The sequence below is a fragment of the Lissotriton helveticus genome, chromosome 7 (assembly GCF_964261635.1).
Source record: "Lissotriton helveticus chromosome 7, aLisHel1.1, whole genome shotgun sequence".
Taxonomy (NCBI): domain Eukaryota; kingdom Metazoa; phylum Chordata; class Amphibia; order Caudata; family Salamandridae; genus Lissotriton; species Lissotriton helveticus.
In genome coordinates, this window is record NC_136068.1 from 437956994 (window position 1) to 437975686 (window position 18693).

General features: G+C 45.4%; 1 protein-coding gene and 1 pseudogene across 3 annotated transcripts in view; both read left to right on the forward strand.

Moving 5' to 3' along the window:
• Positions 1–18693, forward strand: part of LOC144768564 (sulfotransferase 1C2-like) — a 789435-nt gene that overhangs the window by 345670 nt on the left and 425072 nt on the right. The gene's annotated exons all lie outside the window — the stretch shown is intronic.
• LOC144767013 (uncharacterized) overlaps positions 1507–18693 on the forward strand; it is a 28081-nt pseudogene continuing 10894 nt past the window's right edge.

Here is an 18693-nt window from a genome sequence, read left to right on the forward strand (position 1 = left end):
TGCAGGAGCTCGCAGGTCTTCTCAGCCTGGCAGAGAACATATTCACTGTCTCCCCGTCCTGCTGCTTCGCCTGACGCAGCTTGAGGTTCTCGAAATCGGGGTTTAGTTGTGGATCGAAGTGTCGGTTAAGCGCAGCTAGGGCCACCTCATAATAATTTTTGCCTCTTGTGTTGAGAAGATCTTGAAATAATTCCTAAAGTTCATCGCCTCCCATTTGGAGCATTGTCGAACGCTTGACTGCTCTGCCTGTTTCCCTTGCCGTTTGAAAATAGTTTTCTAAGCGACCAATCCATTTCCTCCGTAGCCATGTCGGCCAGTTGGCTGAACAGGGGTAGTGCTGCCAAGGTGGCGTGTGAGTGATGTTCTGCCCCTCCCCCACCTTCAGTGCCTGCACCATCTCCTACCTGCATTGACATTTTCCTTTCTTTTGCAGAGTCCTGTTCCTTTTGCTCAATGAGCTTTCTTGTTTCACCACTGGTTGTTGTGTGTAGCTGCCTCTCCCTGTCCCCCTCACTCTGTGGCCCGCTGTCTTATCTCTCTCTCTGTTCTTCCTTTCCCTTTTCCTCTTTTCCTTTGATCAACCCTTTTTTTTCTTTAGGATACCTTTGTGGAACTACATGTATTCTTTCTGCCACCTGGTCAGTCTTGACACGCCTTCCCGCTCAGGGGATTTTCCTCTGTACCTCTGGGCCCCATGTGCTTTGTGGCTTGGCCCTCCTTCTTCATGCGCGCGGTCGCACACACCCCTTGCACACTGCAGCCCCTGGTAGTTATTTCCAGGCCCACTGGGCCTTCCACGCTCTCTGGAGGTGTTGCACAGCCCCTCCTTCAGACCGCCACCCCCTTTTTTGCTGCCTCAGCCGACGCGCAGAGTGACCTGCAGCCCTGCCTGCTCGCGACCTCCTCACCTCATTTGCGCGGCACCGCTTTTCAGCCACCCTGATCTACCTCGTGCCGCACGGGTAAGGCACGCCACCATCGCTTCTCCGCACGCCACCTTCTCCGCCACGGCAGCAGCCAGCCACGTTGCGGGTACAATCTTGTCCCGTCACCAATGGGGTGTGGGGAATACTGTGGCTACCAGGGATAATGAGAAATTTCCTAGTTACCACAAAGGAAAGTTTCAATTCTATTAAGGAGGCGGAGGCGAGGATTTTGCTAGTCCTTTCTCCATTTTATTGGACAGCAAGTTAGTAGTAAAAGAAAAAACATCACATCCAGGACTACCCAAACCAACATGGCGGCGGTAGGCCTGGTAACGTAACAACCAATCAGAGTCCAACAGTTCGTATATATGGAGTCCCAGCTGTTAGTCCTTCCTCTTTCGTGGGAGCTGCCGCAGGGAAGAAGTCATCCATCCACTAGTCCGTTTTTTGATCGGAGCCTAGGGAAGAGAACAAAATAATAATATCTCGTCCAGAACAATGTCGAAGAATTCAAGAACATTGCAATGGAGTAGAAGAACGAAATGCAGATATAACTTAATCAACATTGCACAGCGTAACAATGAAAACATTAAAACTCAGAAAAAAGGTATACTCCCTTAGACGAAGTAACAAATCATATTCCAGTTACGGGAGGGCAGGCTCGATAAAGCCTGGGTGGGAAAATCCTCGCCTCCGCCTCCTTAATAGAATTGAAACTTTCCTTTGTGGTAACTAGGAAATTTCTCATTCTATGTCAGGGAGCGGAGGCGAGGATTTTGCTTGTTCAAAGCCTACTCACCACCAACGAAGCAGCCTCATGGATTGGTTTAAAGTAGAACTTTTTGAAAGTCCAATCTGAGGACCAATCCGCTGCATTCATGATATCCTCCAGGCGTCCACCTACCTGAATAGCCTTGGAAGCCATTGCACCTCTAGTGGAATGAGCCCCAAAGTCAGTGACGCTAATCCCAGCTTCAGACATTATCCACCTGACCCATCTGGCAATGGTGGGAGAGGAAACTGCCTTGAAAGGCTTCTTAACCGCTATAAGTAATTGTCTTTCGCCCGGAGGGCGGAGCTCAAGAGTAACATCCTCATATGTCTTAAGGCAACGAACAACACAGAGCTTTGGCGAATCTGGGAAAGCCGGGTAAGTTACTGACCTGGTATTACATTTAGTTCTTCTGGAAACAGTAAATGTAACCCCTTCTGGGGTAAAAACCCTGGCTGACACGTCCAGAGCACGAACATCTGAAGCACGTTTACATGATATCAAGCAGAGGAGAATCGCTAATTTGGCCGAAAGCTCCTTGCGGGAAAGGTATTGATTATCCTGCCAGGACTTTAGAAAATTCAAGACCACATTAACATCCCACAAACCTGAATAACGAGGTTCTGGAGGGCGCGAAAGGCGAATACCTTTAAGGAGTTTACAAACCCAAGGGTGCTCACCAACCGGAGAGCCATCAACGAGGGCATGCCCAGCAGAAATTGCCGACCTGAAAGAATTAATGGTGCTATACGCCAATTTCTGCTTGAAAAGATCAGCGAGGAAGTTAATCACGTCGGTGACAGAGGAGCCCATGGGATCCAGGTGTTTTCCCACACACCAACGAACCCATCTGTTCCATGCCGATCTATACCGCTTAGTGGTGTTAGGAGCCCAGGCTCCTCGAATGAGGAGCTCAGCGTCTCTCGAAAGCGAGTCACAAGACCAACGTCCCCTGAAATCCTCCATGCCATGAGACGTAGATGGCCCTGGAGAACCAGCGGATGTGGGTGACCCAAAGGATCCGTCAGAATGTGGTCGAACGACGGAAGCCGAAGAGGCTTGTCCCAGGATAGTTCCAAAAGAGAAGGGAACCAGCATTGAGCTCTCCAGATTGGCGTGATCAGAATCAGAGAAGCTCTCTGCCTGCGGACCTGAGCCGCCACCCTTTGAATGAAAAGGAAGGGGGGAAACGCGTAAGCTGGAAACAGGGACCAGTCCTGTAGGAAGGCATCCACTGCTTCCGCCCCCGGATCCGGTTTCCAGCTGTAGAAACGGGGAAGCTGGGCGTTCCATCTGGACGCAAATAAGTCCATTACTGGAAGACCCCAAAGGTCCGAAATTCTCTGAAATACTGAAGGATCCAGTCTCCAGTTGCTGGCATCCCGGAAATTCCTGGATTGCCAATCCGCAACAGTGTTCAGATCGCCTGGGAGATACTCCGCCGTGACAGAGATCTGGCGAAGAAGGCAATAGTTCCAAAAGTCCTTCGCAAGGTCCGCTAGAACCTTGGAGTGCGTGCCTCCCAACCGATTGATGTACCTGACCGCAGTCGTGTTGTCCATCCGAAGAAGCACACAACACGAAACCTTGGTCGAGGTGAAGGAGCGGATGGCGAACGAGCCCGCAAGGAGCTCCAGACAGTTGATATGGAGGTGAAGTTCCTCCTCTGTCCATCTGCCGCCCACCGAGAGGGAGCCGCAACGGGCACCCCAACCCTGGCGACTGGCGTCTGACTCGATCACCAGATCCGGACGGGAACCAAAAATCGCCTTCCCGTTCCAGGCATCCATGTGATCCAACCACCAGAGGAGTTCCGATCGGGCTTCCAGATTCAAGGAAATCAGTTCCGAGTAAGTAAGACCCTTGCGGAGGTGAAATGCCTTCAGTCTCTGAAGAGCCCTGTAATGAAGAGGGCCTGGAAAAATGGCCTGGATCGATGAAGAGAGTAAGCCCACAATCCTGGCCAGTTGGCGGAGGGATACTCGATCCCGCCGAAGAACCATGCGAATCTCCTTCTTGATCTTGGAGATCTTTTCGGAAGGAAGGTGAAGAGTCGCATCCGTAGTTATGATCAGAAAGCCAAGGAAAGTCATTTCCTGTCGGGGAAAGAGGTCCGACTTCTGGGCATTGATGATGAATCCCAGAGACTGAAGGAGGGTTATAGTAACCTGAAGATGGTGAAGAAGGAGGTCCTTGGACTGACACATTAAAAGAATGTCGTCCAGGTAAACAATCATACGAATCCCTAGGGTCCGGAGATGTTCTACCACCGGGCGCAGGAGTTTGGTAAAGCACCAAGGTGCTGAGGAAAGACCAAAGGGAAGCGTAAGAAATTCGTAAACCTGATTCTTCCACAGAAACTGGAGGAATCGACGATGAGGAGGAAAGATTGGAACCGAAAGATAAGCATCTTTCAGGTCCAAGCGAACCAGCCAATCGTTCTGTAACAAAAGGTCCCTCAGAAGATGGATGCCCTCCATCTTGAAGTGTCTGTAAACCAACCACTCGTTGAAGGAGCGGAGGTTGATTACTGGTCTGAACCCTTTGCCTTTCTTTTCCACCAGGAAGATGTTGCTGAGGAAACCGTTTGGGTGAAGCGCCGAGGGGATAATGGCGCCTTTTTGTAACATCGCCCGAACCTCCAAATCGACAAGTTCTTGGTCTGAAACAGAAAACACTAGAGGACGAGGACGAGAAAGCTGAACAGGGGAACCGTAGAATTCGATGTGAAACCCCTGAACCGTCTCCAGCACCCAAGGATCTGAAGTTATTGACGCCCAGGCCTGGGGAAACAACGCTAACCTTCCCCCCATTTGAACCAGAGAGATGATTCGAAATCTTACCATTAAATCCTCTGGAGTTGGACTGGAATCCACCACGTCCTTTGCCTTGGCCTCTGCCTCCTCTGGAGGGGTAAAAGGTACCCTGTCGTCCATCGTTCCAGCCGTTATTTCGTTTGTACTGGCCTCTATTGGGGCCTTGCTGGACCTGACGGCCGGAAGAGCGACCCCTGCCTCTGCCGGCCCCACCAAAAACCTTTCTGGGGAAGAATTTTTTCATCGAAGCCTGAGCCTTGTCCAGAGCCGAAAAGGTTGCCACAAACTTCCCCAACTCCTTAACAAAGGGGTCCCCAAACAAAGCACCCTGTGCAATAGGGCCTGCCTCCGAAGACGACAACTCCCCTAATTTCGGGTCAATCTTAAGCAGTAAGGAACGTCGCCGTTCTGCAGAGAGCGCGCAATTGGCATTGCCAAGAAGGCACATTGCCCGTTGCGACCAACCAGCAACGTCATCAACAGACATAGGTAAGCCCGACTCCTTAGAGCGTTGGGCTGTTTCAATAATTTTAGTGAGAGGGCCCACCACATCTAGGAGTTTATCCTGACAGGCTTTCCATGACCTATCAATACCCTTTTTAGGGTCTTTGATATATTTGGCGAAGAAGGTACACAACTTGGGATCTATCTCAGGGGTGCAAGCCACTCTAAAGGGAAGGGAAGGGCGAGGGCACTCAGAGCGCAGACGGAGTCGGACATCCTGAGGTAAAGGCTGTCGAAGCTTAGCTGCGACATAATCAGCAGTAGACTGCTCAGGAAACCACTCCGATGACCTAGGTCTTACAATCGTAGATGGGTCAAACATATTAGGAGGCGCAAGATCACCCTCCGTAAGACTAGGAGCACTGGGCTTAGGGCGCCAAGACCTGCTCACATCAGAAAAATCCTCTGAGGAAGCATCCTCATCCTCATCTACGTATTCGTCCTCCTCATCATTTCCCTCAAAGGGGGACCCTTCCTCCGGGTCAAGGTCCTGGGTGGCAAAACCACCAGTCTCTCCGGGTGATTCTTCCCCCCGGTAGGGTGCGCTTCTAAGCGTGCGCGCACTCTTACGGAACACTTCAGATAATTTACTGAAGCCCTCCAGGTGCCCCGCGTCACGCTTCCTGGCCGTACGTGGTAGAGCACACGGAACACCACTGGGCCCTGCCCCACTGTCCCCAAAAACACCAGTATCATTCTTAAAAACATGGGCTGACAGTCTGTTTACACTGTCCTGCAGAGGTGCCAGAGCTTGGGCTATCGCCGAAGAGAGAAGCCTGTCAACCTCTGCAGGAGGGTGTAAAGGGGTCAGTTGTGGCTGAACATTAGGAGCCACCACCTCAACAGTTGAAGGACTTGACTGCATATTAGCAGAAAAACTGGTACCCATACACGAACACCCCAACTAAATACAAGGGGAAAAAACCCTTCACACAGGTACCAGGCAGGCTAACACAATAGAAAACCTGAAACACCAAAATTCTGACAGAAAAAATAATTAAATTCAAATAATTTCAGTCAGAAAAATACTTCTTGCCGTCTAAAACGGCGTCAGTGTGAGGGAAGAGGCCGGAAAATGACAGAAGCGCAGTGCCTCAGCGCGTTTCTACTCAAGCGCGAAGAGCGCTGAGGAGAACAGCTGATCGGCCTCAGAAGCCGACACCAAGATCGCGCACGCGCGAAGAATGAACGCTCGGGCTGAAAGCCTACCGCGTTATGGAAACACAGCCTACAATAAGGCAAAGTCAAATACAAACAATCGCTATCAAATAAAGCTGTCAACAATCACACAAAAATCTGCCACGACAAAGATATGAAGAGCGTGACTTATCTTGCCGAGGCAGCAATGGAGAAAGAGGAAGGACTAACAGCTGGGACTCCATATATACGAACTGTTGGACTCTGATTGGTTGTTACGTTACCAGGCCTACCGCCGCCATGTTGGTTTGGGTAGTCCTGGATGTGATGTTTTTTCTTTTACTACTAACTTGCTGTCCAATAAAATGGAGAAAGGACTAGCAAAATCCTCGCCTCCGCTCCCTGACATAGAATTGAGGTGGTAACGCGGCCTACTACTTCAGTGGTCATAGAGCACACAACATTCAGTTAGGTGGTAGTAACGACAACCATGAGCGGTTGTCGGCGCCTTCATTTATAGCCTCTGGTCTAATCCCGGGCTGGGAGGCTGAGATGGATACATTTAATTGCAGTGGCTGGATGGCTCACGACATACCTCAGCAGGCGCTACGTTCTTCTCGACAAAGAGAGAGATCATCTAGGTGTGGCTTAAAACAGGCACACCACTGTCTTGTTTTCCCCATCTACTCAGCACGTCTATAGTGTAAGGAGACAAGAATGAAAGTACCTAATTTGCTATTCCAAAAGCGCTGTGGTTACCCTCACCTTTCTGAGTGCAGTGTAATCTGCGATTCAAAATCAGGATGTCTGTGGAATTTAACATTCATAGGAGAAAGAAAAAGGCAGGTCCCCTTAGGTGATAAACAGGGAACTTGCTGTTAGTCCACATAAAAATGTTGTCTGAAAGAATTGTGATTGAGCTACTTTGTGTTTTTATACAAAATGGAACGATTTGTCAGAAATAGTTTGTTTAGTTGAACAAAATTGGAAAACCTGTGTCAGCCAAATTGGTGGGTTGTCAGCTTTCAAAACTGTGGCAGATGTTTGTTTTATTAATTAGCCAACTGGTATACGAACAGAATGATTTGCAATTTCATAGTACATATATAGACCTGAATCAATGGAACAATAATTTATTCTTCAGCGCACAACAAAGCATTTCAACGATAAATGCCATACATATCAATAATCAGTCAGTCAAAATATATTTTTTGGGGGGTCTCCCATTGCTTTTTCTACATTGGTGGAGGAGGGAAAGTTATTCAATGATTGGCCAGGGGGGAGCAAAGATTAAAATGTGTTTGGGCGCCAATGCATTTTTCCATAGACTTTGTACTCATGCGTAGCGGGCAAATGCCAAGGCCGAATTCCATTACATTTGACAGGATTGTAAATTATGGTGTGCAGATGATTCTTTTTGGTTGAATCGGTAAGTAGGGTAAGTATTTTTTTAAGTTATAAGGCATTTAAACAGTGATATTTATTGTTGCAGTAATTTATTCGAATGCCGCTTTATTTAGCAGAATTTTGCAAAACTACTGTGGAACATAGCAATGATAAGGCCTTATGCGATTGGCTAATGACTGCTTTTACCAAAGTTAAAGGCAGCAGTGTTGTTTTAAAGCCACTTTCCCGGTGTTCTGCATTAGGACCTTAGATATAGATAAGTATTAGGTTTGATAACCTAATTAAAGTGGTAATAGTGGTAATAGAAAGGTAAAATGATTTATAAGTTTCTAAATATTCTTTTTAGAAAGATACAGAGTACTGTGGTCCTGCCTTGGAAGTACAGCAGTGTATTTAACATATTTAATTATTTACAAAAAGTCTATCGTGTACAGCAGTAATACCAATAAACTACCGCTCTACTTAAATTATTTTTTTTTACAAAATTGCACAGTTCTCCATAAACTGGTGTAAAAAATATATAGGACACTATAAATACATGTGTCTACCTATTTCCACATTAATAAAGTGGTAATAGGAAGGGAACAACAATAAAAACTACAACTTACATATATCTAAGGCCATAATGCAGAATGCAGCAAAAGCGTGCTGAGATCTACATGACTGCCTTTTACGTTTTGTAAACTCAGCCCTTAGACAATCAGATACTGCTGTCTTACCACCATGTACCCCGATATACTGCCAAGTTACTGTGGTATACCCCGGTACAAGGTATAACTAAGTATTTTAACACTTAACGCTTTTACAACACTAAGACTATTTACACCTACTACCAAATATTACCATCTACACCTTATGATATATTTTTATGCCACATTACATCAACATACTTTCACACTACGGTTGTTTCGAGTACCACACACTACTCTATGCCACTCTAAGCCCCTACACTACACACAGTTACACTCTGTGCAACTCATCTCTACGTTACTCCACTATAGGCACTCCACTGTACACTAATCACTAATATTATGCTGTACGTCACTCCATTCTACAACATTCTAGTCTGCGTCACTGCATTGTATACCCCTCCACTCTATGCTATTCCACTGTATGCAACTCCACAATACAACACTACACTTTACACAATTTCACTGTATGCCACTCCACTCAACGCCACTCACCTATATGTCACTACACTCTATAACACTTCACTGTACGCTATTACACTCCACACCACTCCACTCTGTTACTTCACTGTATCCCACTCTAATGTACCCCACTCCGTGCTACAACACTTCTGATACTCTACTGTATGCCACTCCAGTCTGTGGCACTCCACTGCACGCTAGCTATCTCACTGTACACTATTCCACTCTAAGCCACTCCACTTTAAGCCATTTCACTCTACGCTATTCCACTGTATGCCACTCCACACCACTCTACTCTACGCTATTCCACTGTATGCCATTACATGCCAGACTACTCTACACTATTCCACTGTATGCCACTCTACTGTACACTATTCAACTCTACGCAACTCCACTGTATGCCACTTGACTCTACACCATTCCACTCCACGCTATTCCGCTTTTCGCCGCTCCACTGTATGTCACTCTACTCTACACTGCTCCAGTCTAGGATAATCCACTCTCCGCTATTCCACTGTGTGTAACTCAAGTCAATGCCAACACACTACTCCACTCCACGCCAATCCATTCTATGCTATTCGACTCTACCCCACTCTACTGTATGCTAGGGGTGGGCGGACATCTCCGTTCCGCCCATGGAATGTGCGGAGATTTGCCCCTTGCGCAAAAAAGGCGGAGAAACAAGGCAAATCTCCACACATTCGGGGGCGGAATGTAAGTTGGCCGCCTGCCTCCCGCCAGCCTCCCGCCCGCCGTATTAAATGATATTTAAAAGCCTAAAATTAAACTTACCTTATTGCGGGCGCATCCTTGCCCATCGAGCTTCATCGCAGCTTCATCTGGGAACTGCGCATGCGCGGGAGCCTGCGCATGCGCATTCCTCGCCAGGAATGCGCATGCACAGGCTCCCGTGCATGCGCAGTTCCAAGAAGAAGCTGCGATGGGCAAGGATGCGCCCGCAATAAGGTATGTTTTATTTTAAATTTAATTTTAGGCTTTTAAATATCATTTAATACGGCGGGCGGGAGGTGGGGGGCGGGCGGGAGGCGCGTAACGGAAATATGCGGAGAGGCACGGAGATTGGTTTCAATCTCCGTGCCTATCCGCGGAAGTCCCTTACGCGACTTCCGCCCACCCCTACTGTATGCTACTCCATTCTACACCACTCCACTGTACCCAACAACACTGTACAATACTCCATTCTACGCTATTACACTCTACCCTACTCCACGGTATTCAAATGTGTGCTACTCCACTCTACGCCATTACACTGTATGCCACTCCACTGTACGCTACTCCACTCTACGCCACTGTTCTGCATGCTGTTCCACTCTAACCCACTCAGCTCTGTGTCACTACACTCTATAACATTTCACTATACGCTAACTCAACTGATGCCTGCCAAAGATCCAGGAACTGAGGAGGCACCTCTTGGGGACCAAGAACTCACTACAGCATAAGGCAGCAGGGCTCAGAAAGACAAGTTGCAGCGTCAAGAAAGTCTAGTGCAGCAGGTCAGCTGGGCAGTGGCAGGGAGGCCTATGGAGCTTGTTGTGTCCCTTTAGTTCAGCTAACCGACACTTGGAGTCCCTCAGGTTATCCTGGAATATAGGGAACATGTCCAGTCTTCCTTCACAGAGAGCAGGCAATCTTCAAGCAGCAGGACAGCCCTCTGGGGGTCAAGGCAGTCCTCAAGCAGAAGGGCAGTCATCTGGTAGCAGCAAGCCAGTCCTCTGAGGAAGAAAGGCAGGCGCCAAGCAGCAGGACAGTCCCCTGGGAAGCAAGGCAGTCCTTCCTTTGTAATGTCCACAGGTCCAGGACTTCATCAAACAGGAGGTGGGAAGGCAAACCGTTTGGGGAATACCACACGAAGGATGCGAGGTCTAACAATCACCTTGATCTCGTTTTTCCTGATCTTCTAAAACAGATAGATATTGTGCAGGATACTGGTAGAGCGTACACTTCTCTGTCCAGTATTCCATTTCATCCCAGGTTGATTTCTATGTGGTATTAGGGCTCCAGGATATTTGGAACTTGCCTCTGGGGCACACTGAGTACGCCTTTGCTGATAGAGTGATAGATGTTACCACATTTAGCAAGAGGGTTATGGTCATTCTCACTGTGGTGATAACTGTTGGCTCTTATGCTAGTCTTTGACATGAAAAAATGTATCATCTATTCTAGATGTCTTATTCCCTATATCAAATGTAGGAACAGCCGGAATGTCTGGAGGAACTCTACTATTGAAAGCCTGGTAGATACTAGATCCAACACAAACACAGGTGACTACATCACCATTTGTGAATCACTCCGATGATTTCAGTAACTAGTTCTAAGGCATCCTCAAGGGGATAGTTAAAATCTCCCAATATCAAATGCATAACATTGCTATAGCAACAATGAAACTTACTTTTCCTAAAATCTGTTCCAAACTCAAGTGTACGTAACGGCTTACAGGCAGGACCTGGTCTGTTATAAATAACCCCTACATTATTCGAATTTCTATCCATATAATTTAAAAGAAGATTCTGAATGTCTGGGTAGTTATAGTTACTGTCGGCAGCAAGTCCTGAAAGAGGAAATCAACAAATTCCTAGCTTAAACTAACAAACTTCTGTGAGGTCAGCTGTTTGTAACTTTGAGATCTGGGGAATGAACTGCAGAAAATAAATGTTTTTGAACTGGTGTTGAGTCCCTTTTAACTTGTAAAGAAACGGCATCAAATCTATCAATAAAAATATTCCAGTCTGAGTATCTAGATTTATTTAACACCTCTCCTTTATTCCAGTTTTATACCAATAACTTGTTTTTTTCTCCTACCTTTGCACCTTTCAACCACTTCTCTAAATGGTGAAGATGCCTGGGTTGTCCATCTACATCAGTATGTCAGCTATGGCACTAGAACTGCATTCTTTCTCTGGTGACTGGTATTAGACCTGTCAGCCTTAGGGTTTTTCTTCCCCAAACCTTTTCTTGCTTACCTCCTCTTTTTGCTAAATCTTTTTGTTGGCCTTAGGACTCTGAGCACTTTACTACTGCTGACCAGTGCTAAAGTGCATGTGCTTATCCCCTAAATACGATAACCTTGGTGTATACACAATTGGCATATTTAATTTACTTGTAAGTCCCTTGTAAAGTGGTATACCATGTATCCATGGCCTGTAAATTAAAAGCTACTAGTGGGCCTGGGGCACTGATTATGCCACCCACACAAGTAGCCCTTTAAATATGTCCCAGGCCTGCCACTGCAGAGCCTGTGTGTGCAGTTTACTGCCACTTCAGCGCGGCATTTAAAACCCTTGACCAAGCCTGAAACCCACCTTATATTACACACAAGTCACCACGAAGGTAGGCTCTAAGTAGCCCATAGGGCAGGGTGCTATGTAAGTAAAAGGTAGGACATTTAATTTTAAGTTGTGCATGTCCTGGTAGTGAAAAACACATACATTCATTTTTCACTACTCTGAGTCCTACTTCTCTCATAGGCTAACATTGGAAATTCCTCAATATACTTTTAAGCTGTGGTCCAAAGAAGTCAATCACGAACCTTTCCCATGCTTGAGTGGGGAGGTCTGACATTGTTCGAGGATGCTGAGTGACTTTTAGTGACAGACAGTTGCAAATGTGACATGTCTTAAGTTCATTCTCCACTCTCGTCCAATTTTGGGAACCATACCCTCTCTCTCAGTGCTCTTTCGGTGGCGACTATGCCCCGATGTCCTTCGTGAGCTAGTTCAATGACCCTTTGTCTCAGACTTTCTGGCAAGACAATCCTTGATCCCCTAAGTGTTATCCCTTCTTGAGTGACTGCCAGTTCATCCTAAACATTGCAGAACTTCTGGAGTTCCCCTGACTCAGTTTAGTGCTTAGGGTTTTGTCTCCATGATTGTGTCTCGATCATACCCTTGACCACAGTAATGATTTAGTCATCATTGCTGCCAGCGATAATCTGGTCTATAGACATAGCTGATGGAGTACTAGACCGTACTACGAAGTTGAGATACTCCTCTGTAACCAGAGCCTTCCAGGTGCAAGGGAACTCATGAGAAGTAGTCAGTAGGCAAGTTTTATTTCTTCAAAACTGCGTTTGCCGGCCGGTGACTACTGAACCTGTACATGTTGCTTGGTTAGATCCCACAACGGGGCGCCCATTGTGTAGTTACGGATATATCAGGAGCAGTAGCTGGCCCTACCCAAAAAAGACCTCTAGGCCACGTCCTGAGGAGGGCATGTGGCAACAGTGTCTTTACTTCGTCTGGATCAGTAATCATGCCTCCCTCTGGGAAAATGTGACTATAGAATTTGAATTGGGTTTTGTGGAATTCACATTTGTCTGCATTCAATGTCAGGCCAACTTCGTCAAGTAAGTGCGCTTTTTTGTTCTCTTCACATGCTTCCGAAGATCAGAATTACATCACTGTATCTGAAGGCATTCTTCCACGGTTTTATCACCCTACAGATGATGTCTTGGAAAAGTTCAGCTACGGCGAACAGTCCACAACTTGTTTGTTTGTGAAAAAGTGGTGATATATCTGCAGTTTTCCTCCAACTCCGGTTTGTGAAATCCTTTATTAAAGAGAAGTCTGGAGAATACCTTGGCACGATTGAGTTGCGTAATTACATCCACAATGCAGGGTCCCTTAGTGCCTTTTCTGCTCTATTGCTTTTTTTGGTTGTTGCATTTCGATACAGATGTGCACCTCACCACTTGTGTCCCCCTTTGGCACCCTGACTATTGGCGAGACCCATGGAGTGGGTCCCATGGAGCGTCCAATTATATCATGTTTCAGGAGAGTCACTAGTTCCTCTTCTACAACTGCCTGCAAGTGGAAGGCAAATCTGCAATGTCGTTGAGCAACTGGGAGTTCCTCAAATATGTTGAGGAGTTGGACCTGCATGCCTTTAAGCTTCCCTAATCTGTGAAACAAAGATGGGAATTTCTTCGTTGATGTGGAGTTGGACCTGCATGCATTTAAGCTTCTCTAATCCGTGAAACAAAGATGGGAATTTCTTTGTGATGTCAGAGACGAATATGTGATGTTACATCGCGGTCTTCACACCGCGATGCCTTTACAATGTAGGCATTACAACGCAAGTCGTTACGCCGACTTGCGCTGGAGGGATCTGGATTTAGGAATAGTATGATTTACTATTCCAGCTCCAGCCTACGTTACAGTAGGGAAAGTGTTGGAATAGTAATGGTGCACCCCGGGGCTTTCAAGGTACGCCGATGGCCTAAGAGAGGTTATGAACCTTCAAGGAGCCCATAAAATTAGCTGGATAGCTAATATAAAGAAGCTTTTACTGGCAACGGGCCTTACAACTGGTTGGGAACCTGGGGTATCGCCATCTAAGGCTGAAACTAAGCGAGCCTATTGGGCATGGGTTGATGATCAGGAGCTGAGGGACCCAAACCAAGATAGGCTGACTGAGGTATTCCGTCAGCACAAGCCTAAGTCTCGCCTGGAGCCCTATTTAGACTTTATTAATAAACCTAGAGATAGATCCCTTTTTATCCAGTTCAGGATGGGCACTCTTCCTCTTCGTGATCGTACTAGTAAGTGGAAGCCACCGCATCAAACTTCTGCTGATTGCCCAAACTGTGAAGTTGTCATTGAAAACATTGCTCACGTGTTCTTTGCCCAGCCTATATAAAACCTAGACAGAAATGGCTCAAACCTGTGTGCCTGTTGCTTGGAACCAGGGACCACTCCATTGCACTTAGAATACTTAAGGCTGATGCTAGCACAACCTTAGTGTGTGGGGTGGCCAAATGTATTAGTTGGGCTTGGCTGATTAGGCTGAAGGCTATTCGATGATTTAAGTTCAAGCTGAATTTCTTTTTATATACTTATATATTCACAAAGCTGTCAAAGTTTAATATATTTTTAATTATTTATTGTAATATAAAAGGTTTTTATAAGTAATCTCTTTTAAATGTACTGTTAATGAACTGTGTTTTTAATTGTAAATGTGCTTTTATGATATCACACATATCGAAATAAAGCTTTGATGATGATAATGACTATTCCTTAGCTTAGGGCGCCATCCAGCACAAGTCAGTGTAATGACTTGTGTTGTAATGCCCGCTTTGTAAAAGTATTGTGGTGTGAAGACCCCGATGTAACAGATGTTTCCCAGACGGTGCACAGATTATAGATAAGGGATATCAGTCCCATGTCGGCTGCGGTGGCAAAGCTAAGGAGGCAGGCACTGGACGATGTTCCTTGTAGGACGTGGATCGTCGCTTACACTGATGTAGCCTTGTATTGAACCATCCCTATGAAGGAGCTCCGACTCTGTAGAGGTTGGGATGCAGCCCTTTGTGTTGGACTGGGTGAGAAGTGACACCGGAATTAGTTGTTTGAATTTGTCTACTGGCATAATGTTAATGGAGACTCCATTGTCGATGACAAATGGTATGGAGAGGCCATTTACCTTAAATTGAATGATGGCACAGTGTCCCAGAGACTGCTTGGACTTCACCTGTCTGGCTTCATCTTGATCTGCCTCACTAGAGGGCTAGGCCAACGTGGGCTGCCACTTCGCTGACATGCGCTAGTGGCTTAGCTGTTGACATCATCAGCAAGTATCCAGTGTCCTCACTGGTGCTTGATAGCGATATTGAGGAAATAGCATGTGATGAAGTCGAAGAGTTGTGCCGGCTTTTGACTTCCACCTGCCTAAGCTGACATGGTTGTATGTCTTGGTGGGTGCGACTGGATTGTCGTACTGTCTTTGTTGTCCGATTTCCTTTTTGTTTCGGGCGCACTCTTTCTTTCCCGAGTTTGGCACACTCTTTTGAAATAGTTCTCCTTACGACAGCTTTTACCTATTTGTCCGAGGGTGGGACATTTGCCGTCATAGGGAAATACAAAATCCACATTGGTAGTATAACTTTGTCATTTTTGTAGGAGTGGTTTTGCATTTGTCTGTCCCACGCTGGTTCTTGCTCTTCATGGCTAGTGCTGAATGATGAGCTTGGTCCCTGCCTCCATGTCAGCTGTTTCATGTTCTGCTCTTCCTTCTGCCCTTGCAGCCATCATCTTGTCAAGACTGAGGGTCTCGCGTAACATGCATCTCCTGAAAGAGTCAGACAGACACCCATCAATAATGCTGGGGCCCATGACCTCTTTGTCATTGAAACAGAACACATAGGCACCTTATTCGGTGCCAATTCAAGCTGCACAGCCGCGTCGTTGAATGAATCCAATCAATCAAATGCTTACTACATTATTCTTCTTTTAATCCATATTTTACTCACTTTCTTTTTCATCTACATGTTCAACTATTTTCAATTCATTATACTCATTCCAATGCGAAGTATTTCACATAAACACCGGAGGCGTGATGGTTTCCAAATGTCATGTCTTTATTAAAATTACCCAATGCATTTCGGAAATAATCCCTTCATCAAGGGTATCTAAAATATAAGAATTAATGACTATTAGCATTGTTATTACACATCAAAATCAGTAATAAATAAGTAAAAAACAATTACACAATACGTTATACTCTAAGTATTTTCTATAAGTAAATTGTGCATGCTGAGTTTAAAAATGACTATTAATAGACCTCAAAGAAGGTGTTTACAAAATTACATTGAAATTGAAAAAGTATTCCCCTTAAGTGACCTTCAACATTTTTTACTGCTAAAAATTGAAACATTTTACACTGGGCTGAGCGCCTCTCGTATGCACTTCCTCACTCCCTTAATTCCTTAAACTAACTGCGTCTTAAATACTCTTACTGTGACATCTATCTTCTAAAACAAACGTGTTCACACGTGGTTCATCTCGTGGACATCCTCAAGAGCGCCGGAGTATTCATCTCCCTCTTCAGGATGATACAATCTACTGCTTCCAACTCATACTCCTACTTATCTCCACTCCCCGACTACCGCCAGGTGCTTGGTCACGTGTATTAATGCTCAGAAGCCACAACTGAACTAGACAACGGACTCTCAGATTCCGTGCTCACCCGCGATCTCGCTTTTTTTGAAAAAATACTAAATTTCCCAAAATCGATAAGGACGGATCTTTCTACTCCCTATTCTCTCCCACACCCCAATTGGAAATGCAGTACCCAAGGTTTGTTGAAAATAATAACTCAGCACAACATTGAAACCCCAACACTAAAAATCCGTTTGTTCTACATGATTCTGATTTAGTTTTTCCGACACGATTAATGTTCATGGTTATGGTAACAGCTTAAAAATCATTGAATTATCAATTTCGTTCACATGCTCATCATGGTCGACCATGACCGGTAACCCTACTCCTGTGTAAATCATAATTTATCCATGTTGTTTTAATCCCATTATTGCTTTACTTCTTTTTGTTCACCAGTATTCATGGGTGCAATCTCGCGGTTTGTGGACGGCAAAGTTTTGCAATAAACAAAATGGATTAAAAGAAGAATAATGTAGTATGCATTTGATTGGTTGGATTCATTCAGCGACGCGGCTGTGCAGCTTGAATTAGAACCGAATAAGGTTGCTATGTGTTCTGTTACAATATAGCGCTATTGGGCGGAGGGGGAATCGAGCATGCACGCTTTCACAGTTCTGAAGTAGTCAAGCTTTCAAACAAATTGGGATGATGTTAAAAGGTGTGCATCTCACCACCCACGTTGTTAATTGCAACTCTTTGTCATTGAAGCCACAAAATGTGCATTGTTCGATGAGCGACTCCAGTCCCTCTACCAGCTCATCCATCATTTCACCTGCCTGTTGACAGGCTTTGTTAAAGATGTACCTTTCTTAGTTGACAGAAGGTGTTGGTCAAACTTGGCTGCCAGGGCTTCCTAGACTTTCTGGTATGACGTTGCATGATCACTTGGTAGCGTCTATATAACTTCTTTGACACCATCGCCAGCCAAGTTCTTCAGATACTTGATAATCTTGCTGCCAACCTCCTCCTCCAGAGAATCAATAAGTTTGATAAATGTTTCAATACCCAGAGCCCACCGAGCACCAATTTTCTGTTTCTTTGTGGTTGTCAAAATGCAGTGGAGGTTTCAGGAAAGCAGCCACATTATATTTTACACCACCTTCTTGCGCCATACTGTAGACCTGTAGAATGTGCTTTCCTGGTGTGCACTATTTATTTATTTATTTATTTTATTTATTTATGCGTTTTTATATAGCGCGGACTTTACCCGAAGGCGTCAGAGCGCTTCACAATAGGAACAGAAAATGACAAGTAAACAAATTCAAATTCAAATAATCTTTATTTCGATCGTTTCAGATCATAAAAGATAAACACATGAACATACTATAAAACATTAAAATGATTTCTGTAGTACAGGTTATTTTTAAAAAGCCATAATTGAAATCTAAAAGAATGTGTGATTTAAGCTTAAAAGTTAGTAGAAGATGCCATATTGGAGTCTTTTATAATTCTTGCGCGTGCTCTCCACATTGCCGTCAGGAATTTCGCCATGGCAAAGACAGTTGTAGGTGATAAGTCTGTTTTTAGCACTCTATACGCTGGGGCATAGGTTCGGAAACCCAAGTTCTTTAAGTATGGGACCAGCCAGTAGCTCCTGATTTTGCTGTACGCTTTACAAAAGAAAACCACATGAAGCTCACTTTCCAGCTTGTAATTGCATGCTGGACATGTGGCCAGCTCAAGGTTACCGTTCCAGGATTTGGTGAAGGCCCTCAGTGGTAGCGAGCCATATCTCCATTGCAGGAAAATCTTTCTTACATGCACAGGGGACATGGCGTCCAAAACATACTCTGGTCTATAGGAGTCTTTTGCTTTGGTAAAAATGTCACTTAGAGATCCTTCTCTGATTGAACCCAGAGCTTTCTCGAGCATGAATTTGTAAAACAATCTAGAGAGTTCTTTCCTTGGGAGGTTTGTGGCAGTTGTTTCAGGACTACACCACAACTCAGGGATTCCAAGTGTAGTGCACATGTCCCGAATATACCTTAACCAAGGAATTTTGGACACGTGTACTAGCCTGAGCAACTC